This window comes from Pleurodeles waltl, chromosome 11 (genome assembly GCF_031143425.1).
Source record: "Pleurodeles waltl isolate 20211129_DDA chromosome 11, aPleWal1.hap1.20221129, whole genome shotgun sequence".
Taxonomy (NCBI): domain Eukaryota; kingdom Metazoa; phylum Chordata; class Amphibia; order Caudata; family Salamandridae; genus Pleurodeles; species Pleurodeles waltl.
Genome location: NC_090450.1, coordinates 548954400 through 548980139, shown reverse-complemented (window position 1 = coordinate 548980139; position 25740 = coordinate 548954400). Strand labels below are relative to the sequence as shown.

The following is a 25740-nucleotide window of genomic DNA, read 5'->3' as shown; positions in this document are numbered from 1 at the left end:
CTTTGGTAAACTGCAGACCTTGCTGAATATAGGTATTGTCTCAAGGATCTGATGGTAAGACATAATGACCTAACAGTTCCCTGGCTGAGACATGTTTTTGTGGCTAGATAAGCTAGGCTTAGGTTCTGCTTGGATAATTCAAATGGTATAACTAAAGTGCCTGCTGTTAAATTGAAGACTCAATACTGGGCATCAGTATGGCAAAACTGTGTTTTACACACTAATAATGGGCATCTTTCTAATATTTTTTTTAACTGAAGTTGTTTCCCAGTTTTGAGCCCCTTTTGGATTTTATTTCAAAACCTTTTCTTAGGAGTCGTTTTGTATGGCTTCGGCTTAGCAGTTTGTCATTAAAGTCTTTTACAAATCATTGGGGAAATGGCTCATTGTCAGATAACTGTCCTGTTTGTAGCTCAGTTTCCGAGACTACAGAGCATATTTTGATTTTTTGTCCTGTATGTGCTGCCCCTCGTTGCAGGTGGATTTGTCCAGTTTGTTTGAAATTGGGAGTGAGGCAGCATAAGGTAGGCCCCTAGGATTTTGAAGAGTTATACCTCAAATGTTATTGTATTTGTTGTTAGCAAATTCCTTGAGGCTGATTGGTTTAGGCGGAAGTTCTTTTTAAGGAATGAATGATATTTATCTGAATGAATTATTGTAGATTTGTATGTATTTAGTCATTTAAAATTTGTATGTATTTACAATGTTTAAATTGTGATTTATCTTGCATGCTTTGATGGTTTATTTATGACCGAATAAAGCTTGATTTGATGATAGTGCCTTGTCTCCGATAACGGTAAGTGTATAATGCTAATCTTGTGTTATTTTTATTGTACTGAGACCCCTTGTCATGCTAACCTCCCCCATGTGTCACCCCAGGCCCTGGCTGCAGATTGATGGCTTCTTTAGAAGTGGAGCTGCTGTATTTGTTCCTCGTGAAACTATTCCAAAAGACGAGCAAGGTGCTTGCTCCCTCGTGAAACGGATCCAAATATCCGAGTCAAGTGCAAGGGGAGAAATAAGTGCTTACAGTAAAGGTAGTTCATCATCATCATCATACGCTTTATTTCGGTAACAATATACCATAAAAGCACAGTACAAAATAATATTTTAGAAGTTAAAGCATAAAATCTATGATTTTAAAAGAGAAAAAGACTTTAAAATACAGTAAAATTTAGGGAACGAATCAAAAGTACATAAAGGTTTAAATAAATAAGTAGGTGTGGGCACATATTGTCTAGTCTATACAATTAGTCCTGCATTATATTGCACAGCTATATGGATACATTGCCTGCTGTCTATGGCAATGGCTAAAGTTTGCCTTTTAAAATTTCAAGTCGGGAGGGCCAAATTGATTCGAAGAATTTTGCCAAAGAGCATGCCAATTGCGCAGATGGATCCGATTTTAGTATCCTTAGAGCTGGTCGGCAATTCCTAGATCCCATCCGCTTGCATAAAGGGATAATCCAACGAACCCTCTGTTTTGAGTATGCAGGACATTGGAAAAGGACATGGGTCATGGATTCTTCATAGCCACATCCCATTGGACATAACTTGGACTTATCAGCTGAGTTGGGCCATTTGCAAGTTAAAGTGCGCAGGGGGAGAGACCCTACTCTGAATCTGATGTACAAAGCGAGTGCAAATGGGGAAAGTATTGTGTCCATATGATATTCAAACTCATAATTGCATTTAATTTGCAAAAAACTGCTAGTCATAGTGGAGAGAGAAGCATCAGTTAAGTTCAAAGTTTGGACATTGAGCCAGTATGCATCCTTTAGGATCTGAATGGCATTTTTTGGAATGGAAAGTGGAACTGTCCAGTAGTTCCCCAGCCCAAGTGTAAAAAGAGTTTGCTTTACATAAATGCACCACTTGATTTTCGCAGTGGTGCTGGTGCTCGGCCGGTTTCTCAGCCCAAGCCTGTAGGGTATAAGAGAATCCAAGGTCCAGATCCGAATCCAGTGCAACCATGGCCTTAGGGCAGCAATCTGATTTATTGGAAGAAGATTTAGATCCATTCGAATTGGCAAAGATGGAGTACTAGGAGGAACCCTTAATAGCTTCTTTAGAAAGGAGTTTTCCACCCTTTCCAGGTCCTCAGGTTGCAGTAATCCCATGGGTCGGCTCCATAAAGAGCCACCCCGATTGCTTGGGATTTGTATATTTCTATAGCCGGAGTAACTGCAAATCTGGGGGACCCGGCTGCAAATCTTGCAATGCCACCTGCCCTTTGTTTTAGGCGCATTGCTGATTTTTTGGAGGTGGGCATGCCATTTATGTGAATCTTACAGTTTTAAACCTAGATAATCAAAGGCTCCCACTCTTTCCAATAGGGTGCCCTCCAGGCAGATGTGTCTCCTCTTCTTGTACCTTGCATCCGCAAATACCATATACTTAGTTTTGTTTAAGTTAATTTCTAGGCCATGGTCTTTACAAAAAGCGGTGAACGCCGTAAGCAGATTGGAAAGACCAGTGGCCATTTGTGATATTAACAATGTGTCGTCAGCGAATAGCAGACATGGGATCCTTTGCCCTCCCAGTCTGGGGGCGTCATTGGAGCATTCTAGAAGGTAAGGGATGCAAGCGTTTCTAAATAATAAGAATAGTGTAGGAGCCAGGACGTAATCCTGCCTCACACCAGGATTTGTAGGAAACTCAGATGTTAACTCACCATTCGGGCCCCAGCGGATTCTAGCATAATTATCGGTGTAAAGATCTTTAATTATGTTTATCATGGAACCAGGGACCCCTGTGGTGCTCATAACTTCCCATAACTATTGGCGTGGGACAAGATCAAAGGCAGATTTCAAATCCACAAATGCCACAAAAAGACGGCCTGAGTTCACATCAACTGTTTTCCATTTAACACAGAGGAAACAGAATACCTGATCAATTGTGCTCACTTTATCTCTAAACCCTGCCTGAAGATGGCTGAGCACTTGGTAATCGACTATCCATTTTTGTAATCTATTTAGGAGCTTATAGCAAACAAATTTTTGTAAATTATCTAAAAAGGCTTATGGGTCTATAGTTCTCTGGAATTCCTCTCTCTCCCTTTTTGTTTATAGGCACAATGGTTGCTTCTTTCCAAGATGGAGGATATGATCTGTTTTCCAGAGCGGCATTTGAGACCCTGTTCACGTACGGGCCCCATTTGTTCAAGTCAGATTTATACATATCAGAGGGGATGCTGTCTGGCCCTGGAGCCTTCCCTGATTTTTGTGCAATAATGGCAAGCTCGGTTTCTTTCAGTGAGAAGGGTGCCATGACAGACAGGGCCAGATTTTGGGATAGTGGCTCCCCCAGACTTGCAAAGTCACAGTCAGATAGAGATCCATACAGTTCTTTGAAGTGGTTAAGCCAAACTTCAGGAGGAATGTAACACTCTGGTTTTGGTGCCTGATTTTTGAACATTTCGGACCCCCAGAGACCAAAAACGTTTGAAGTCGGAAACCCTAGCGGCCTGTGCCAGTTCTCTCCATAGCGCCTCTTCCCAGTCATTTTTACAAATCTTACACGTGGAGGCATAGTTTCGCCTAACTTTGACAATTTCTTCTCTATCTTTTGTTCTGAGTGCTTTTATCAAGGAACACTTGGCCTCTCTACATCTTTTGTCAAACCACTTATTGCTGGGATGGAAGGATGAGTGGGCTACGACCCTGGCAGATTTAAAAAACACATTTTTAAGAGTCGAAAAGTGGTCCAAGTGAAGAGACATAACCTCAGTAGGGGTAAGTGAAAGATGATCAAAGAAGAGCTGGTGACTAGACACTAAAATGCATAGTTTTCCCCACAATTTGTTAGAGTTCTGAAAGGAGTCCTATCTCACCACACGCTTACTGCCGGACACCTTCAACGCTCCAAACGATACGGAAACAGGGGGAGGCACAATGCCTAAGAAGAAGTGTCTATCGTATGCTATTAGAAGGGGAACATGGTCAATTGTATACTGATTTCCCACTTTCATATCTTTTATATGATGCAAGACCCTTATGTCAAAAAGGACGAAATCCAATGTACTGCTATAAAGCCCCCTAAAGAAAGTCGGTCTTGCAGGGTTATCAGCAGGAACACGCCCATTACCAGGGTAAAGACTGTTGAATATCATAAGATCAATTATCTGCATGGCCCTAGTACTAGCTTCGGGGGATTTGTGTGAGGAGAATAGGTAGGGATGTTCCATAGGGCATCTTCAATCTGTGTAACCTCTGCAAAAGCAGAGTTGGGCTCGATTGGGGCATTAAAGTCCCCAGCTATAATAATATGGTGGGTTGGGTGAAAACTCAATGCAATGGTGTTCAGAAGCTCTATGGTAGGAGAACGCTGGTGGGAGGAATCCGGTTTGTCGTAAATATTTAAGCACAGGACAGGGGGACCCGGGTTTAGCTGTATAATTATGGTCAAAATATCGTAGGAATCTACCTGTAATTCCTTTACCCCACCCATCTCCGTCATTTTTACCCAAGTGATGAGGCCCCCAGCAGCTCTACCAGCGAGGGACGATTTTAGCTCTTTTAGAAAAAGAGCAAAACCCCTGCCTATGCATGCTGTCAGTAGCCCAGGTTTCCTGGAACATACAGATGTTGAAATTATCAATGTACGACCCCCAATCTGGATCAGCTAGTTCGCTGCTGATGCCAGCTACATTCCAGGACAGGAACTTAGCTGTTGATGGAGCAGTAAGTTAATTATGTTCATGAAAAGCTTCAGCTGGGAGGGGGCTACTAGAGTGCTCAACAGGATTTGTACTTGTTAAGGTATCTGTGGGGTCAGATAATGGCCTCCAGGAAAGAGCAGGTCCTAAAGCTGGAGGGTTATTAGGAGATGGTGATACATCTGAGAAGAGGCTGGTGGTAGTATTGTGGTGCAGAAGCAGGTGTAGTCAATCAATGTCAGAAGTGGCCCCCTGGTAGTCAAGATCGCACATATTATCAGCTTTGGGGACAGGTCCGATGGCCTTCATACAAGCTCGTCCAGGTGCTGGCCCGTTAAAAACAGGGTGACCCAGAGCTTTGAGCGATGTTGTGGTAGTCGAAATTGATAAGGGTTTTGGCCTTTCAGTATTGCTATCGCTGAGAAAAATAGCAGTTCTCTTTCATATTTAATTGTGTGCTTCCCTATGTAATAGCCCCCTTACCAGTTGGGGGCTAGTAAGATTGAGTTTTATAATGTCCCAGGCACCAGATCTACTAGGTAGGTGATCAGCTGATAATATGTCCCCATGAATAATTGAGCCACAGCCTCTAACATGCCGTAGCCAATGCGTGGCCTTATTGATGAGCGAAAATTTGTCTTCCCATAAATTCGGGGAGAAGGAAGGTACATTGCACATATAAATATACTGGCCACTACTAGAATGCGCACGCTGGTTGTATGCCGATGTAGTGTCCCATTCCAAATTCATGCGAGAGTGGGTTTCCACTGGAGGGTGTTTTGCACTTTCAGAGATGATCGCTGGAGTTTTGCGGCAATATGCTGACTTTGTAATGCCCAAGCAATCATTGGAACTTAGAGACGGGCCAGAAGAAGAAGAGATATCAGTGTTAGGAAGGACAATCTTAGTTCCATCAGCGCAGGGGAAATCTCTCCTTGATGCGATTAATCTGAGGGAGCTAAGAATTTCTGTTATTAGGGTTTTCGACTCTCCTACTTCATTTTTCAAGCTGGTCACCAAGCTGGTCACCAAAGATGTTCAGTCTTTTTGGAGAGAAGCACTCACAGATTTAGATTTAGATAGGGTTGCTCTGGGGGAGGATGGTGGTGAAGCAGGATTTATTTGGGCATGATCCTGGTTTTGTACCTCCAGTAGCGAAAAGCGCTTAGAACACGGAAATTCATGAATAATGGCGTCTATTTGCGAAACTTCAGATATGGGATGAGTTGCAGAGGGTATTGGGCTAGCGTCCATAGAGCTACGTTGAGGAGCCTGCGCCAGTTGGGAGTCTCTATTAGATTGTGAGCCGCTGTTGGTATGAGACCCAGCAACTAAAAATGGAATAAGAGTGGCCGTCCTCAGCTCCTTCCGTATGTTTCTCTCTTTTGTGCTCAAAATTAATTCCACCTCTTCTATTAAGGTGTCAATCTCTTTTGTCACACAATTTGACAAGGGTCTCATAGCTTTAGTGAGTTTAGGAATCTTTGGGTGAGCCGAATCCGGAGCGGGCTGCCCCTCGCCTTGCGTTTCCCCATTAAGAATATAGATACACAACGCTAACAAAGGTATCGTGCTTTAACAGTTCTAAGAATTAAGTGAGCTACAGGCCCTACCTTGGGGATCAGAGGGGATGCCCAGCACGGCCTTGAACAGTCTTAGATGGGCACAGATGGGCCCGACCTTGGCCAGGGCTTTGCCCGGGTGAGTCCCGCGCAGCGGCAGTGCGTGGCGCCCTTTGTAGCTCCCGCGTTGGTGGAGCCGCCCCTGGCAGCAAACAATCCAAAGGGATCCTGGGACTTAGAGTCCCACCAGGATCCACGGAGTCAGGGAAGCAGTCTCTGGCGGTGTGCGGCACGCTTTGTAGCGCCCACATTGGTGGAGCCGCCCCCTGGCAGCAAACAATCCAAAGGGATCCTGGGACTTAGAGTCCCCTCCGTATCCACAGAGTCAGGGAAGCAGTCTCTGGCGGTGCACGGTGCGCTTTGTAGCGGCAGTTATTATCAGCTGTATGACTTTAAAACTGGCCCTATCTTCTTACCCTTAACATTAATGCCACAAACATGGATTGATATGCAAGAAATGAATATTAGAATGTATGTAATGTGTGTCAGCTATTTAGGTCCTCTTATTTCACATGCCTTACTTAATGTTGCATTCCTGAAGAGAGTCAGATGTTACGTCATGCGGTGTTTCTGTGCATTGTATTACTCTTGCATAGAGCATACTTTGACTTGTGGCAGGTGTTTATGAGGGGCTTTGATTTAGAGTGCTGGTGCTGAGGCTGAAGGCAAAGAAAGTGCCTGACAGTGGGTTGGTCCCTCTGCAGAGCACACAAAACAATGGTCATGTATTCCCGTTGCAATTTAAATTCAATGTAAATGTGTGCAGGGGTACGTAGAGGTCAAAATATTTAGAAGGCAAGAGCCCCTCCTTTATTTTTGGAGGTTTTTTTCAGCCTGTATAGCTACTGGCCTAATTCAGCAAGGGTCTGTTTTGGTTGAGGTGCCTGAGCGGTTTTGCTGTATTTAAGGTTTTTGTGCAGTGAGCGGGTTGCATGCTTTTGTGGTAAGCCTTTTCTAAGAGTGCCGGGTGGCGCTAGGAGAGGCTCCAAACGTCCGATGGCTTAGTTTCATATGGAGGCGTTAATGGGTAGGGTGGATGAGAGTGATAAAATGTTGCCCCTGTTTCAGCTGCAGGTGACTGGGTGATGGCCCAGTGAACTGATAGAGCCTGCAGAGGGGCCTAGAAAACCAGGTGTGGCACCAAGGGTGGCATTTCCCCCGGTTAAGAAATGGGACAGTAGTCAGGGAACCCGGTAGCTATGACAGAGGGTGCAGAGATCGCCCTGCAGACCCAGCTAGCAGGTGACTCAGGTAATGTTGTATCACAGGGTAGTGTCTCTGTTGTGGTGGTGCCTGAAGCAAATGGTAGTATTGTCCACAACGGTAACAGTTGCATGGCAACCAAGGTTACTGCGGCTGGAGGTTCTGGCCAGGCTGAATTGGTGACTAACTTAGACAGTGTGTTGCCTTGGCTTTCTAAGGTGGGAATGCAGCCCATTCCCTTCATGGGGGGTGTGCTTGCTGGTGTGACAGAAGGTGACAGTGTTAAGAGGCCCTGGGTGGTGTAAGGTGCCAGTGAGTGCAAATAACTGGTGCACCCGTGACATGGGTCAGTGGGGCGCCACAGCTTATCCCTGTGGTGCAAGGGACTATAGCTATGGCAGGGTATCAGGGAGTGCAATTAGGTGGCGCATCCTTGGCAGGGACCAGCGGAGCAGGGGACTACAGTTCTGCCTACTCCACTTGCTAACAGCATGCCTCCTGCAGGACCACTGATTGTTGGGGCAACACTCCCCAATCAGGAACCCATGGTAACAGGTAATGGGACATCATTGCCGGGTATTGGTTTGGGCCCAGAATGTGAGGTCTGAACATGACCAGTTGGGCAGGCATGTGCCAATGGACATTAAAGAAAACAATTGAAAGGGGAGTTGCATGGATATGTGCGATCTGATCGTGGATAGGCCTGAAAGGAAAGAGGACAAGTGGTGCAAGGAGTGCTCACACTATAGGGACTATGGCCATTGGCCCTACAAAAAAGAGTGTTGAGGATACAGTGATGAGTTGGGTGAGAGGCTTTACGATTTATCCAGCAATTATGCATAAATATGTTTCTAGTTTAGGAGCCCAACTGGCATGTTACCAGAATAGAATAGTGTGCACACATGATGAGTTTGGTGGCACGGCCTGGAGGGAGTACGACAAGTAGTTCAGGAGGATTAAGGCTACTAGGCCCACGCTAGCATGGGATCAGGTGATGTGAATACTTAGCTGCATTTTATGAAGGCTTAATGGATTGATGCTACTCCCAGTCAGCCCTTTCGGTTGGGTTCAGGATTGAGTGGCAGCCCGCTAGGGGAAGGGAAGGACGCTCATGTTGAGACTTTAAAAGGCAATTCTGTACCTGGTCCCCTAAGACTTGCAAGTTCAAGTATTGCTGCACATTCTGTGGCCTGGCATCGCACCCGAAGGCCAAGTGCTTCAAAAAGTCCAAGGACCGAGATGCCAAAAAACAACACTGATCATCTCCTTTTGCTCAAAGTCTCCTCCCCGGTTAACTGGCAGGCAATGGTTCCATGGTTCAATGTATACAATAATCCCATGGCAGCTAAGGCATTGTACAAAGGTTTCAAAGAGGGCTTTAGAATCCCAGCAGCGGGGTGTTGGTGTCCCCTACTACAAGAATCAGCAGCCCCTCAGATCTATTCACACAGTTGCCAGGGCTAAGATCCTCAAGGATATGAGTCTGGGGAGGATTGCGGCTCCCTGTGAGTCAGTCCCACTGAAGAACTTTACCTGGTCTCCCCTTGGGATATTCCCCAAAAAGAAGCCTGGAGAATACAAATTAATATACAACCTATCAGCACTTACAGGTCAGTGAATGAATGAAGCAATTGATTGGGCATTATGCTCTGTCAAGTATGGAAGTGTTTCAGATGCTTCAGGACCTGGGGCCAGGAGTCGGCCTTCTGCTTGCTCCCTGTGCGCTCTGAAAACTTCCATTTGTTGGGTTTTCAATTTGAGGGTTCCTTCTATTTTGGCAAGTGCATGCCTATGGGCTGCGCAGTCTCATGTGCCCATTTCAAGAAATTTAGGAGTTTCCTCAATGGGTTTTCAGGCAGAGGTTGGAACATCAGTGGGTGTTGCACTACTTTGATGATTTCTTGTTTTTTTGACACCACAGGATGGGAAAGTGTGCTGAAGCCTTGCAGTCTTTTCAGAAAATGATGGCAACTTTTGGGGTACCCTTAGCTCAGGGTAAGACAGTTGGGCCTGTGAAAACCATTGAATTCCTAGGGATTGGATTGGACTCTGTCGCCGGGGTCTCGAGACACCCCTTGGAGAAGTTAACTATTTTCCCATAGCCTTAAAGGCATGCCTGGGGGCTAGGAAGGTTACCTTCCACCAGTTGCAAGGAGTGTTCGACTAGCTAAATTTCTCTCTGATTATCATTCCCATGTACTGCCCCTTTTCATGATCAATTGTGCTGGCCATGTCTGGTTTGAAAGTGAAGCACCAACATACCAGGTTGTCATGTGAGGTTCGCCAGGATCTGAGAAGCAGTTAGGTTTGTTCATTGATGCTGCAGGCATCAATGGTTTTGGTGCTGTTCTGGGTCTGGCAAGATGTGCTCAGCGGTGGCCAAGGCATTGGATATAGTCAGGCCTGGTCACAAATATTGGTTTTCTTGGGCTTTTTCCCATTCCGGTTGCCATCACAAATTGCCCAGAACAGTTCCACAACCAGTCTGTAGTATTCTGGTCAGAAAACATGATACTGGTGGATTGCATTAAACAATAGGCAGCAAAGTGTAAAATGATCCTTAGGATTTTGAAAGAGATTGTGTTGCTGTGACTGAAACTGAATGTACTTTTTAAAGCCAAACATGTCCTGGGTGAACTGAACAATGTGGTTGACGCTTTATCTAGTTTCAAGATAAAGGCTTTGAGGTGCCATCACTAGAGGCAACAGAGTCCCCTATGCCTTACCTGGAGCAACTGTGTCTGCGTAGTGCCCCAGCCTACCAGACCTCATGGCAGCCAGTCTAGCACTCAGGACGAGGTGTGTCTATGAGAAGGCATTTGGCATGTATTGCAAATAATTGGGGTGCAATGGGGTGGGGGGCTGGTTTGCCCCTAAGTCAGTAATTGCATTCTGGAATCTTTAAGGAATGAAGAGCGATCAGTTGCATGCACCAGGAACCACACTGCTGTGATATCCTTTGCAAGGATGCTGGGGCACACAGATGGGACAAAAGCAGAGGGCATTGAGGAGTTGGCAGCACGTGGAGGGAGCCAAACCTAACTCCAGGCATCCTATTGACACAGGGAAGCTAGCGACAATCATGTCCACCATCGAGAACATTTGCAGGTCACAGGATGAGGTCTGCCTTTCAGTGACAGCATTTGCAATTGCATGCTATGGTGCCCTAAGGGTAGGTGAATTGGCAGCCTAAAACAAGAGTGACACACATGGAGTTTTGCAGTACGCTTACATCTAGTGGCTGAATGGCTCCCTGGTGATCAATATTCCCCACTCCAAGACCTATCAGATAGGTAGGGGCGATCACACTTTTTTGCGTAGGGTGCCAGGTAATTAATGTTGTCCACTGGGACATTTGGAAGGTTTTCGAGCACACCGATCCCAGGGAACTGAGGGCCTCCTTCTGGTGCATGCAGATGGGACACTGCTGACCAAGTTTCAGTTCTGTAGAATACTTAGATGGGTGGCAGTGCTTGATCCCACTTGTTTAGGATTGGAGCTGCCACCACTGCGACAGTGATGCGTCTTGTAGGCCCAGCAGTTCAAAAGATTGGCAGATGAACTTCTGATTGTTACAAGCATTATGTAAGATTGCACTAATTCCCTCTTCTCCTTTTTCTATTCATCTGATGATGCAGGTAGAAGGCATGGGGACATGAGTCAGCCACTGGATCCCTTGATGACTCCTGTCAACACTTAAGCAACAGAGGTAGCAGAAGTTCTGGTGTTGGGCCGTTCTTATGTTCGGCGTGCAAAGGGTTTTTTCCTGCAGGTGTCTTCACCACCAGGGCAAGACATGCAGGATATCGGCTAACCTTCTGCAGTCAAGGAGGGCTGTTTGGCCCATTTGAGGTCTCAGTTGGACAAACTGTTGCCTCGGCAATATTCACCCCCTGGGATCATTGTGGTGCATCTTGGAGGACATGACTTGGTGAAGATGGGCAAGAAGTACTTGTATGAATTGATAATCTCCAAGATCTATTGGCTTGTGAGGCGATTTCTTCAGACCCTGCTAGCGTAGGTCAACATCATTCCCAGGTTAAAATGGAGAGGTGGTAACTAGGTCATATCACTCAACAACCCGGTGAAGTGATTGAATAATAAGATGGGTAAGTTGATTAGGTCATCTAGACTGTCAGATGTACCTCATGGTTGCATAAAGGGTGAGCTTTTTTTCTTGCAGGACGGGGTTCACTTGTCAAAAGATGGTAATGAAATGTTCCTAGACAACCTGCTGATTTGGTTGATTCATCACCCATGTTAGTGTGTACAGCGAGGACCAGATAGTAGGTGAACTATGCTAACCTAGGGCAGGCAAGGTCATAATTGGTGGGACCGTTTGGGTCCATGTAAGAGATCCTTCTCCTTTTAGGCGAAGATAACACAAGACCCTCCAATGGGTGTTGGCAGCGAGCTGAAAGGAGGTTGCAGGGGCGCATGGGATTGGAATCATTCATTGGCACATGTTCCTTACCAGCCAACCACCCACACAGGTGCACTGAGTGCAAACTGACACAGGCCCTTGTGGGGGAAACATGATGGGTGTTGGAGGTGCCCAAGACATAAATCCTAGAGGGAAGAAGGGCTCCTTGCACAGGAGTATCCCAGTAGGGGAGGTAGATGGGGTGGGGTCCTCCACTAAGGAGAGACTCAACCAGGTCCATTTTTATCCGCCAAGCGATGTGCGGAGCAAGGGGCACTGGGACCAGTCATGTTCTCGCTCAAAGCATTTCGAGGATGCATAGGAACAATATTTTAGATATGCCCCCTAACACAAAAATAAAAAATGTTTGTCGCATACCAGTGACCTTGATTTATGAAAGGGAGTGTTTCTGTTGTGGGTCAATTTATCCAAGGGACATCAGCGATACCTGTATATCATAAGTCAATGCGGCTTTGAATTGGGCATGTTATGGTCTTGAGCCCAGTAGGAAGAAATATTAATGAGAAAAAACTTGCACAATGTTAAAGGAGACAAAGCAAGATAATCTTTTTATTTTTATTCAGAGTAACTGTTTAATTGTATTCAGAGTTAAGGGCAGCCTGTCTGCATTTCAATCAGCCGTGTACATTTGAAATCATATATTTTTGTGGTTACAGCTGGCATTATTCCACGTGTTTACTATTTGAAATGTGCCGCAGATTGCTCCTGTGATGCTTTCAAATTCATTGCTGCAAAATAAAACCCACATGGATTCATTTGAGTGTACTTTCACTAGTCAGGATGGCCTAGGGTACACAACTGTAGTCCAACATCATGCATGAAAGGCCCTTATCTTATGAACAAAGAGACAATTTGAAATAATATTGGCAGTGCAACTGTAAAATAAAACGAAATGTTAATATATTATTTTGCTTTTGGCTTGGAATGCAACTCTACATACCTTTTCCTGCCTGATGAGTAACAACGCCATATACTTTGCTCTTTCTAGATTGTGTGAAGCATTTCTGCCTAGAAGCTATTAAGTAATTCATCTGCTGTTGATAAAAAATACGTTTTGCCACAGTGGCCAGTAAGTCACTCAAAGGCTTCTGTAACTGCTCCTGAAACAAGCTTGTACTGTGTCTCTACTAATGTATAGCATACTTTCAGTAGCAAGAACTTGTATGAAATTAATGTGCAAGTGAAAGACAGTACTCTATGGATATAGTAACTATAGTAACTTGCTAAATTATGACAAAAGGTTAAATGCTACATTCTATGAGATTTAGATCTCAGTGGACGAGATATCCCTCACCATTTTGAGGGAGTAACCCGTCAGCCAAAATCTAAATCAGGCTCTGTGCCTTTTAGAGTAGATGCCCATTGGGTCAGATGGTGTACTCGCTTTGCTCAATCAGTGACTACTGAAGATGATTTTTATACCCCACCACTCTCAAAAGCTACTAGTTGCCACTGTACACCACTGATGCTGCCAGTATAAGATAGCCAGATTTGTTTAAGAAATAGCCAGGACAGTTCACAAAAACAGAAGTGAGACTCAATTTCACATTCCAGAGGGGCATAGAATGACTTAAAAGACAGCTCCCACCAACATAACAAACACAGACATTGAGGCACTAATGGGCATAAATTAAGTACAGCTTTTAGAAAGGCTATCATAAATGCTAATTAAATTGATTAATGAGTAGACTGATACCTATTCCTGCGCTGGAACTCAATAAAGCTTGATTCAAACCTCTAGAAAACCCCAGGAGGGGTGCTTAATTTACTGAAATCTCCTCGACCAGATAACCAAAAACCAGAGCTAATCCAGGCAAATCCAGAATGCCTGGTCACCCTATCCGAGACCCCAGGCTGCACAGATTAATAGTTGGAAAAGGTCAAATCTTGGCCAACGAAGTCAAGCATATTTGAAAATTTAGGGGTAGGTAAACAATTTTTCATATACTAGAGTGCAGGGACCAAATTTGCTACACTGAAGTGTACGTGGGGGGGAACATAGTGAAGAATCGCAGCTGTTAAAACTGCCCTCCTGCTGTGGCCTGCTACTGCTGCTGGCCATCCTTGCTCTGAAACTATGAAAGACTACATTGAGAGATGCACAGCCTCGCAGAAGTAAGTGTGCACTGTCTAGCATAGGAGTTGTCCATAAGCATACCCTTTACATAAAAATACCTATGTTTATGTATATGAATCCCGTGCACTGGATGTGAGCTGTGAATTTCGACACACAAGCATTCCGTGGGTTTTCTTGAGAAATGAAAACATTTTTCCTTGTCAACATCTGCTTCAGGGATGTGTTGCATTTTGACTCAAAGCACAGTTTGGCTATCATATTAGATTTGGGCTTGGCATCAAAAACTATGGATGTTTGCACTTTAACACCTCAGTAAAGCCCCCTTGACTCAAAGAGGTGCAAAGGAGAGAAAGGCATGTGTCCTGCACAAAATACCTTTTGCACTAGAAAGTAAATATCAATGATTTGCACCATTTTGTGACAGCACAGCATTAGTAAATCTGGGCCTTACTTGGGGACAGATTTATGAATGTGCAGCGCAACTTTTCTTCCGTCCCTTAGCGTCTTCCTAATGCCACCATGTGTGTGCTGTAATTAAAATATGGCACACCATGGTGGTAGTCAGGGGGACTAACATCATAATTTTTTATGCTAATCCGATACTTTGCAGGATTAGAATAAAAAATGTTGACGCTAATCCTGCAAAGCACCCAGAGCCCATTGTAAACAATGAGAGCCTCTTTTAATGCCTGCATGTAGCAGGCGTTAACAAATGCTGATAAAAATGGCGCAAAGGAATCTCATAGTTTCATTTGACCCATTGTTACGACCCCCTTAGTGCCTGAACACCCCCCCTTGCATCCATTATGCCTGGCGCAGGCATAATGTGGCAAAAGGGGTTACAAAGTGGTACAATGCAAGCAGTGCACCACTTTGTAAATATGGTGCAGCATTTTTGCCCTTCCAATGACACACTAGTGTGAAAAAAATGACGCTAATGTGGCATTGGAATGGCGCAAGCACACCGTAAATCTGGGCCTTGGTATCAGTGAAGCTAGACAACTTTTTCTGATTTACCTGACATTTGTGATGCGTTTTCCAACTTAATAAAACTACACTTCACATGAAAAGGCATTCCATTTCCTAGATTAATTATTTTTGTTTCAGGGAAGAATGAAGTGATGCAGACACTCTTTACAGGAAACCTCTTGATTAAAGATGTACCTGCAAATATTCTCACAAATTGGAGGCAAAACATGTGGCTGTAGCTGGGCTTTCATATATGGTCATCTTAAAGAATAGTTATTGCCTATAAAAAAGGGATTCTAATTACATATTTGTGTAAAGGCCATTACGTTTTCCCACATGGAAGAGGAAAAATTCACAATCTAAGCCAGAGATAGGACATTATGACAATGTATTAGAGACCTCATATATGATTAGTACGGATGCAAAAAAGAATATTAACTTGACTTAGACAGATTAAATTAATTTCCTTTTACATTTATTAAAACTTAAAGAGATCCTATCCAATACTAGACTATTGAAAATCCTATTAGAAACATCGAAGGACTCTCATACACCTTACACAGAACTTAAACTAGGCAAGTTCTATTGTTTTCAATAGGTTTTGCAACCTTTTCCAAAAGTACAGGCAAGGTCTCAATTTTCTGTGTGGAAATAGGGGCTCAAAGTAAAAGCTGATGCATTCCAATTTGGTGAGATTTCAGTAGATCCTCAGCTGGATTCGAGAAAATTGTAAACTGCAAATGTTTATAAATAAGCATTCCAAATCCAATAGGCCTGGCCTTGGCAAGCGCACCACCATGTCATTTTTAGGGTCGAGCCTGCGAATATATGCACTAGTGCATGTCTAACTTTCGAGACTGTTGTGTACAGTAAAGGGCTTCGAGCCCGCCTGTTGCTTGCCATTTGTTGGCTTGTGTGGCACTCTGCTTTACAGCCTCATAATTCTTCACTGAAGGCCTTGCATCATTTCCAGGCCTCCATTTGGAGCAGGGACCAAGCACTGATTGATTCAACTAAATCAGTGCCCAATCTGCTGCACCCGATGTGATTGAGGTCCTATTTTGTTCCTTTTAACTTCTAGTGTCCTGCAAACAGAAGGTGTGTGAGACTCATGGAAAACATAATTGCAAAGTTTTATTTTTTATTGCTAACTTTCCTTTATTTTGCCAAGTCATCTTTTCTCATATTGCACTCATGTTTTCTTCTGTTTTTGCCTGTGGGTGCTGTTATCAAAAGATGACGATTATCTTGTCCTAAATATTGAAAAGCAACATTGTTTCTGTACTATGAGTAATTTCTGAAATGATGTTATAACACATAATCATGCAGTACACCCCAATCCACCCTCTCTAATTCGCACTACTACAATCCACCCCAATCCACCCCACCTCACCCCACACCAATCCACCCCACCCCAATACAACCCACTCTAACTGACCACACTCCAGTCCTTCCAACTCACGACAATCTAATCTGCCCCACTCCAGTTTGCCCCACTCCATTCCAAAACAATTTACACCACTCCAAAACAATCTGCCCCACTCCATTCCAAAACAGTCTGCCCCACTCCAATCCAAAACAGTATGCCCAACTACAATCTAAAACAATATGCCCCACTCCCATCTACCCCACTCCAATCTGCCCCACTCCAATCCTAAACAAACTGGCCCACTGCAATCTGCTGCAATCCATTCCAAAACAATCTCCCATGCTGCAATGTGCTGCACTGCCATCCAAAACCATCTGCCCAACTGCAATCCAAAACAATCTGCCCTACTCCAATTCAAAATAATCTGCCCTACTTCAATCCACTTCACTCTAATCTGCCTCACTGCACCGTGCCCCACTCCAATGCCAAACAACACACTCCAATCCAAAACAATCTGCCCCACTCAAATTCACCCCACTCCAATTCAATCCATCCACTCCACCCCAATTCACCCCACTCCAGTCCACCACAATCCACCCCACTACAAGCCAGTCACCCCACACCAATCCAATCCAACTCAGTCAAACCTACCTACTCCAATCCAATACACCGCACCCCAATCCAATCCACCCCACCCCAATTCACTCCAGTCCAATCCACCCCACTCCAGTCTGATCCACCCTGCTCAATATTTACAAACCCCTAGCGCCACCTTAACGCCGCCTTAGTGTCAATTTTATGACGCTAAGGTGGCGTTAAGGTGGCCATTCCTCTACGCTATATTTACTGAGTGGTGCAATGTATGTATTGTGCCACTTTGCAATCCCTTGTGCCACATTATGCATGCATCAGGCATCATGGATGCCTGTGGAGGCGTTCCCACGCAGGGAGGCCTGAAAAAAATGGCACCGTGAAATTTACAAGATTTCACTGTGCCATTTTTAATGCCTGCTCAGGGCAAACGTTAAAGTGACGCACCCATAATAATCTATAGGCCCCCGTGCTTTGCTGCACTATCGTCAACATTTTTTACGCTAGTGCAACAAAGCGCCAAATTAGAGTGAAAAATGTTGACATTTTGTGGTAACAACCGCCATGGTGCAACATATTGTAAATATGGCATGACCATGGTGTCGTTGGGGGTGGGTAAAGGAGACGCAAGAAAAGTGGTGCATTAGGACGGATGCAACACTTTCTCGTAAATCTGCCCCCTAGTGTCATGTAGCCACAGTATGGGTACATTAACTTGCTGCACATTTCGCAAAACAAACAATTTAAAAAAAAATCACAAAATGTTAGATATTGATTTAGAAATACGGGAGGAGATTTATCAAGACTTTGTGGTGGCGCAAAGTCATGCAATATGAGCCAAGCGATTCAAAGTCTGAGAGGAGTATTTACTTTTGTGAAAAATTAAACACAATGTGTAGGGAAACCCTTGTCCATAAAGATTTGATTGCAACATTATCTAGCATTCAGAAGTCCAGAACTATTCCTCCGATTCTATTCTTCTCACCAATCCCTGTTTCCCTTGCCAGGTTTGAAAAGGAGGTTATGTTTGCTAAAACGAGAAATGTACGTGAGACATTAGTGTCTCCTGGCCTACCATAACCTAGCAACTTTGTCAGTGAACACAATACAGTATATAAAGTAAACCTTTGAATCAGAACGAAATAATAACTTTCCAGCTGCACAAGGGGTATAAATGCATAGTAGTGTAATATGTTTTCAGACACTTCTTTTTATGACTATACTGCACTCAATCATTTTTCTGCGCTGATATACTTGGCATAATATAGTACAATAAATATATTTTACAATTTGCAGCTAAAGAGCTATTTGGCACTGACAAGTGCCCTTCTTTCTATGCAAATTATTATTGTGCTGCTTTGCGCCACTGTGCATCAAGGAGTCGGTGTTACTTGGGTGGATCACAGCAGCCACTCATGGATTTTGATACAAAGCATGATCTACTACAATAGTCGCACCAGGCTTGCATCACAAAAGATCCCTTCCTTGAAGCAGGCGCAAAGTAAGACATTTTTTAATTTTTCCACATTCACCACACATCACATGTGTGCTGCACTGTACACAGGAGTGTAATTTTATGAGATGATTATGGCATAACACTCCCAAATCAATACATTCTTGGCTTGGCGGTTGGTTCTGAGGGCATGAGTCACGTGGGCCATCATTTTGTTGGTGTTTTTTCTGGGCCTTCCTGTGAGCTCAGAATGAAAAATAAAACAGTGACCTTTTGTAAATGAGAGAAAGAGAGAGATAGAGAGATATACTCATCTCATGGCTAAATTTCAAAGTGTTAAACCAGATACCTTGGAATCAATACTGGCTTCCCTGCTTGTTCAAACTGTTCAATCCTAGGCAAATATTTCAGTTCATAAATCCTTCCCTTTCTTTTTTTTATCACAACTGAGCACACATTTAAATACATGTGTGCCATACAAGTACCTCTTCTATTTGATTTAATACACTGTAATGTTGCAGCACCTAGAATAAAAGTTGAGCCCCGTTTTACGGGTTACATGTCTGCTTACTTGCTTCTCACTTCACTTATCGCATTGCTGGTAATATCATCTGACAAACTAAGGTGAAGTACTTCGGCATGTTAAAGAAATTTAATGTATTTTTTTGAATTTTGAAGAGATTGTATCACATGTTTACATTATGTTTGTTGCACAATCTGCATGGTAAAAGTAGGCAGGGCTTGGCTTGTGTATGGACTCTTAGAGACAAGCTAGATCCATGATGTTGCCCAATCAGGAAACAATGCATCGCCTGCATTAGCAACGCATCCCTTCCTTGGGAAAATCGCATCATCCCTGAGCATCAAAGCAACCGGTACTGTCAGCGAGTCAGCACTCTACCACGGTCAGACTGAACTCTTGGATTTGCCTTGGTTCAGCGCAACCAGATAGCCCTGGTTTGAGCTATTAACTTCTAAACACTGCATTTTGATTTTGTCTTTCAAAATTCATAACTTGACTTGTGTATGTTAATTTTTTGTCATTTTGATCTTGTTTGACTCAGATAAATATTGGCTATATTTTTAAACTGGTGTGGACTTCTTCTGTGGTGTTTTCATTTTGTTACTGTGTGTGTGTGTATGTACAAATACTTTACATATTGTCTCTTTAGTTTAGCCGAATTGCTGAGTGCCAAGCAACCAAAGCGTGAGCACAGGTAAACTTTTCATGTGTATCTTTCTTACCCTAAGTAGGATTATAGTCCGTACTTGCACAGGGTGCAAACCTCTGCCACCTAGAGACCCAATTTCTAACAATGTTTATGTCAAATGTTTATTGACCGTTTATTACAGTACACATTAAAAGGTACAACGGGGTGATAGTGCCCTGCCCCAGGCCAATACAGGCAAAGAATATGTGCTGTCATTCAGGGTGGTGTTTATGTCAAAGGGGCATATGCTCTCAAACCGTCTCCAGGGAGAGTAGTGGTTGCACCAGAAGGGATTCGACAAGCCTGGTTCACTACAGTTTTTAATAGGTTAATTCATTTGGATGGATGGTGTTCAGATAATGTGGGCTTAATCACCCCTTTTAGGGGCATATTTAAAAGAAAGTGGAGCATCTGTCCTGATGCGCCACTCTTCTTGAACGCCCTGCCCTACCGAATGACACCCTGGTTGCCCTGTATTTACAATACAGTGCTCTATGGACAATAGCGTTAACATACTCCATAACACCCCCCTTTCACACATTATGCCCCACGCAATGGTTTACAAAGTAATTAAATTAATGCAATGCACTACTTTGTAAATACGCGCGAGAGGAAGGCCTCCTTAAAGCTGCCTTAGCATAAAAAAATATATATGCAAGTACAGCACAAGGGGCTTGTAAATCTGCCCTTAAGTATCCAAAAGTATTGTCACCCAGCTGGTCCATTCTTCTCTGAAAATGCTGTGGAACTCAGGAGACTAGGCATGGTGGTCCTGGGCTGCTTCTAGCTCTAGTGTAACGGGGATCTTCTAAGTGTGTAAACAGGCATACAGGAAGACAAAGAGTAAGAGTAGTGGTCAATTGGAATTTTGTTGCCTATGCGTATCCTACTAGGAAGGAAGTGTGCACCTCTTGGCTCACTTTGAGTTTTTTCCAGATCTTATTAGGGCGGTATGGATGTTAAAATGTGAGTGCTCGTACTGCATCTTGGGAAGGTGAAAAAGTATCTCAGTCCATGGGAAGTCAAAGATAGGTGTATTTTCTTAAGGTTCTTCTTTGATAAGCGGAAGCGACCTGACTTTGCTGAAGTTGAGTGCATTCTAGTCAACTCCTCTAGGTGTGGAAAAACAAATCCTTATATGGTCATGGTCGGTTTCAGAAATGGCCAGGGGCGTAGCTCCGGCTGTAAGATTGGGAAGGGGAGCTCCACATTTCCCAACAATCACGCTGGCACATAATGTTGAAATACATTATACAACAAGCTGAAGCACAAGAGGGGCTTAGGGCCAGGGGAAAGGGAGAGGAATGAAGATTGGTAGGGGCACTGAGAGAAAGCACATTATTTTGTGAAATAATCAACATTTTTTAAGTATTCCCATACTGATTGAGGGAGAGTGTGTGTGAGTTTTTGTTTGTGTGTGTAAAATTCCTGGTGAAATCCGACATGACACTTCACCATACCCAACTAAAAGCCTCTGTACTCATTTATCGCAAGATAAATTTGTTGGGAGGGTGTAAACTCCCCCAACGTCCCTGGCAATGGCTTGACAAAGGGGGACATAGACAAATCACCCCATTTCCCTAGAGATTTTCTACTCGGCTTGAGTATCCCCCACTACACCTACTTCTTAGGCATTTTTCACACTTTTAATGTGGAACCGCAAGATTAGGTTACAGGGGACAGCATTGATTAACACGGAGGAGCATCACCGTCTGGATTCAGCCTTATACAGTACCCCACAAACTACTGATATATTCTCATGAACCATGATACAGCACGAACTTTGTGGTGTGTATTGTCACCGTGACAGGCTGTACGGATCACAGCATGCAGGGTGATGGTCGAACGGGAGTAATCAAGAAGGAGACATTTTAGAAAAACAAGGAGGGAGCGCTGTTTTACACTTAAACTTCATATCCCTGTATCAATGCCCTGAGCCTGCCAGCCCTGGAGATGAAAGGCGCTGCATCCGAGGGCCACCCACCCCGAAACAGCCAGCCCCAGAATTGCTCTGCCAGTCTTGTGTATTCATCTAGTGATAGAAGTACCTGGAATGTTTGGGCCAGTCTCCGGAGTCATTCTTCGCCAAGGTGAAAGGCTGTGAGCCCTTGATCCCCTCCTCAGCCAGGCAGCGCTGGACATGACGTTGTCTGCTTCCCTGGGGTAATATTCTAATCTATATACAATTTCCGTCTATTTAAAACTCAAGAGCTGTTGCCAGACAGCCTGGTTACTAAACAAGCGCGAGGCACGTGTGATCTCCGCGTGGGCATCTCCTGCGGCTGTCGCGCGACTGAGGCACAGCCCAAGGTTACCGCTTTGATAGATAAGTATTCTGAAAAATATATCTAGCTTCCACGAGGTTATTTTCTACATATGTTCCCCCATGGTTGAAGCTAATGAGATATAATTCATATTAGCATATTTTGATTGCTTTTGATTAAGCATAATTATCTGAAAACACATTGCAAATATTGAGGCACCAGAGAAAACGGCAGCGCTGCCCGGACTTCTGGGTGCGCGCGAGTTCCATTCTGCGACTGTATCTTTCGATCTGTTTCTATTCGTTCTTCTCATAGTGACTTTGCGTCCCATCCCCGTGGTCCCGTACGATCTTCGGGCCACGGCAGAATCTATAATTAGTTTATTTACAGATAGCGCATCCACGCTGGTCGGATTTATTTACTTCACTTGCTCATTGTTGGAAGACGAGAATCATGGTTGTGCTGAACTTCGAGCTTGCCATTTTGCCACAGGACTAGAACGCGGGCAGTAGCGGTGCAAGCTTCCATCACATGAAGAACAGGGGAAAACAAGCAGCAGTGGTGCGTGCTTCTGTCATTCTCGAGACAGAGAGCAGAGGTTCAAGCTTCCATCACATAGTGAACTGGAACCACACAGACAGCAGTGGTACAAGAGACTAAAGACAGCACAGGCAATAGCTTTGCAAGCTTCCATCACATGCAGATCAGGGAAAAAATCAAAAGCAGTATGTCAGTCACATGAAGAAAAGAAAACTGAGCAGACCCAAGCTTATATCACATGCAGAACAGGGAATAACAAGCAGCAGTGTTGCATGCTTCTGTCAAATGCAGAACAGAAAAACTGAGCAGATGCAAGCTTCTATCACCTGCAGAACAGTCAATAACAAGTAGCAGTGGTGCGTGTTTCAGTCATACGCTGAACAGGAAAAGAGAGAAGGGCATTCAAGCTTCCATCCCATAGCGAATCAGAGCCATACAGGCAGCAGTGGTGCAAGAGAATAGCGACGACACAGGCAATAGCTTTGCAAGCTTCCATCACATACAGATGAGGGAGAAAAGCAGCAGTGGTGCATGCTTCTGTCACATAAAGAATAGGCACATTGAGCAGAGGTGCAAGCTTCCATCATATGCAGAACAGGGAAGAACAAGCACCAGTGGTATAGGTTTCTGTCATAGGCGAAACAGGAACAGAGAGCAGCAGTTTATGTTCACATTGCAAATTGGAACCATAAAGGCAGCAGTGCTGCAAGAGATTATGGGCAACGGAGGCAATAGCTTTGCAAGCTTCCACCACATGCAGATCAGGGAAAAAATAAACACCAGTGGTGCTTGCTTCTGTCACATGCAGAATAGGCATGTTGAGCAGAGATGCAATCTTCCATCACATGCAGAACAGGGAAAAACATGCAACAGTGGTGTATGCTTCTGTCACATGAACAAGAGAAACAGAGAAGAACGATGCAAAATTCTATAACATTGTGAACTGATACCCCACAGGTAACAGTGGTGCATGTTTCTGTCATATATACAGAATAGGGACTACATAGGCAATGGCTCTGCAAGCTTCCTTGACATGCACACTTGCTACAGCATAGGCAGTAATGGTGCAAATGAATAGAGAGAACACAAGCAATATCACTGCAAGCTTCCATGACATGCAAAACAGGTACAACTAAGGCAGTAGGATGCAAGAGAATAGGGATAACATGGACAACTGCACTGCAAGCTTCCATGACATGCAGAATAGGGAAGAACAAGCACCAGTGGTATATGCTTCAGTCATAGGCGAACAGGAACAGAGAGCAGCAGTTCAGACTTCCATCACATTGCAAATTGGAACCATGCAAGCAGCACTGGTTCTAGAGAATAGGGACAACACAGGCAATAGCTTTGCAAGCTTCCATCACATGCAGATCAGGGAAAAAACAAGCACCAGTGATACATGTTTCTGTCACATACAGAAAAGGGATGTTAAGCAGAGGTGCAAGCTTCGATCACATGCAGAACAGGGAAAAACATGCAACAGTGGTGTATGCTTCTGTGCAGCATAACAGAAACAGAGAAGAGCGGTGCAAACTTCCATAACATTGTGAACTGAAACCACACAGGTAACAGTGGTGCATGTTTCTGTCATATACAGAATTGAGACTACATAGGCAATGGCTCTGCAAGCTTTCATGGCATGCACACTCGCTACAACATAGGCAGTAGTGGTGCAAGACAATAGGGAGAACACAAGCAGTAGCACTGCTAGCATCCATGACATGCAGAATAGGTACAACACAAGCAGTAGTGATTAGAGCTTCTGTTGCATACAGATCTAGGACACAGCAGAAAGCTGCAATGGAATATTCCATCACATACCGAACTGAAACCACACAGACAGCAGTAGTGCAAGCTTCTGCATACACAGACCAAAAGCAAGACAAGCACTGCCAGTGCAAGCATTCATCATATGCAGACATGCAGAAGAGGAATAATGCAGGCAGAAATGTTGCACACTTGTGTCACAAATAGAAAAGTAGCAGTGAAGAGAGCAGTGTTGCAAGTTGTAATCACATGCTAAACGGTAACAACAGAGGAAGCAGAGGTGCAAGCGACTACTACATACAGAAGAGAAACAGCACAGACAGCAGTGGCGCAAGCTTCAATCACATACAGGACAGGAAAAGCCTCCAGAACAGTGGTGCAGGCTTCAAGCACAAGCAGATCAGAAATGGCACAGAATGTAGGGGTGTAAACCTCTTCAACATACAAAACATAAAGGGCAACACTTCTCTCACATGCAGAATAGGAACAGTGCAGACATCATTAGCAGAAGATTCCATAATGTGCTGAAGTGAAACCACACAAACAGGAGTGGTAGAAGCTTCTGTGACATACATTAAAGGGACCAGACAGGAAGTAGTGGTGCAAGCTTCCATCACATGAAGAACAAGAACAACACAGGCACTAGTCGTGCAAGCTTCAGACCATGAGCAGTGGAGAATGAACTGGTGCAAGCTTCCATCTAATGCCAAACAGGAATAGCAGAAACAGCAGTGGTGCAAGCTTCTGTCACATGCAGAAGAGGATCAGATCAGACAGCAATGGTGCAAGCTTCCATCACATCCAGAACAGGAAAAGAACACAGAGCAAACAAACAGAGCAGTAAGGGCAGGACTGCTTCAAGCTTTCATGACATACACCACAGACAGCAGTGGTGCAATCTTCAATCAAATTTAGTACAGAAATGGAATAGAGATCAGTGGCGTGTTTCCATAATATGTGATACATAAAAGGACATATCAGAGCCCAGTGTTGCAGGCTCCAGTCACATGGAGAGAAGGAGTGCCAGAAACAGCAGTGATGCACGCTTTCATCACATGTCGAACAGCATACAAAGCTGCAATAGATTTTTCTGTCATTTAAATTCGGTATATCACAGAAAACAGTGGCACAAGCTACAATAATGTGACAGAAAGGGACATCACACTTAGTGGTGCACACTTCTGTCAAATACAGAACAGTGCAAAGCGCAGTTGTGAAAATTTCTATTACATTCAGAACAGATATAAAACAAAATGTAGTGATGCAAGCTTCGGTCACACTCGGAGCTTGGGCAGTATAGCGGTAGCGGAACAAACTTCACCACATCACAAAATGGTACAAGCTTCGTCGTATGTTGATCACAAACAGCACAGTAAGCAGTTGTTTCATGTGGAAAAGTGGAGCAGACAGCAGTGGTGGATACTGTCATGACATGCAGAACACAAACAGGACAGAGAGCAGTGGTACAAGTGCCATAACTCACACCCAAGAACTGAAGAGAGAGGGGTGATAGGAACAGATTGGCCTACACTGACAGAAGCTTCTGTCACATACAGAAAAGAAAAAGCAG

General features: G+C 44.1%; 1 long non-coding RNA gene across 1 annotated transcript in view; it reads right to left on the bottom strand.

Annotated features, from left to right (window-relative positions):
* LOC138266639 (uncharacterized) overlaps positions 1-21744 on the bottom strand; it is a 113804-nt gene extending 92060 nt beyond the window's left edge. Inside the window, exon 1 of the long non-coding RNA XR_011199591.1 lies at positions 21645-21744. This is a non-coding gene — a long non-coding RNA (uncharacterized lncRNA). The remainder of the gene's footprint in view (positions 1-21644) is intronic.
* Positions 21745-25740: the final 3996 nt, after the last annotated feature.